The following is a 1,010-nucleotide window of genomic DNA, read 5'->3' as shown; positions in this document are numbered from 1 at the left end:
ATTTCCATCATTTACACTTTCAAAATAAGGGTGCATGCACACCACGTTTTTGCTATCCAGTTCCAGTATCAGGTTTTTTGTAAAAAAACGGATAGGCAAAAACCGGACTCAACCGTATTAAACCGTGTGCACATAGATCAACCTGTATACGTGGTGTACGGTTTAATCCGGTTGTATCCATTTTCACCCTAAAAAAACGTATACGTCTGTCAATGTTCGCCTTGTTTTTAAATAAAGTTTTTCCAGAAAGAACATTCTAGAAGGTGGGTGGTGTTTTTGGCTTGTATTGCGCATGTGCAATAATAAAAACGGAGGGATTAAAACGGATGCAACCGTACACTCATAGGGTTTAGTCCGATTCTCTTTGACTTCCATGTTAATAAAAACGTATCCGGTTAGGATACGGTTGGTCAACCGGACCTAAAAACACTGTATACTCCGGTTGCGAACACGGCTGAAAAACCGGGCCCAACCATAAAAGTTGCCAAACGGACATAACCGGAATGCGGTTTGCAATGTTAAGTCAATACATCCGGTTTTCAATACGCTTTAGTACGGTTTTTGAAGGAAAACCGTATACGGGAACTGGATAGCAAAAACGTGGTGTGCATGCACCCTAACAGAAAACAAAAAAATGGCGTCTGCATAAGTTTGGGCACCCTGCAGAGTTAATATCTTGTAGATTTGGAGATTTTTCAATCTTTCCTTGGCTTCTTTATGCACATTAATACAAATTTTTACCTGGGGTGCCCAAACTTTTGATCCCCACTGTATGTGCCGTGAGGCTAGATTTCTACACAGGTTTTTTTCTGGTGTTCTTCTGGTATTTTTGGAATACTGCCACTGCAACTTTTGAGCCAAAATCTGAAGTGGATCCAGTAGGAAGATGAAGTATAAGTCCTTCCTTTATATTTCCTATTCCTTTTGAATACACTTTTGGCTTTAGCTCCAAATCTGCAGAGGCAAAAATCCAAAATACACCTTAAAAAAAAAAAAAACCTGTGTGGAAA

This window comes from Hyla sarda, chromosome 12, assembly GCF_029499605.1.
Source record: "Hyla sarda isolate aHylSar1 chromosome 12, aHylSar1.hap1, whole genome shotgun sequence".
Taxonomy (NCBI): Eukaryota; Metazoa; Chordata; class Amphibia; order Anura; family Hylidae; genus Hyla; species Hyla sarda.
This window is presented reverse-complemented; position numbering follows the sequence as displayed.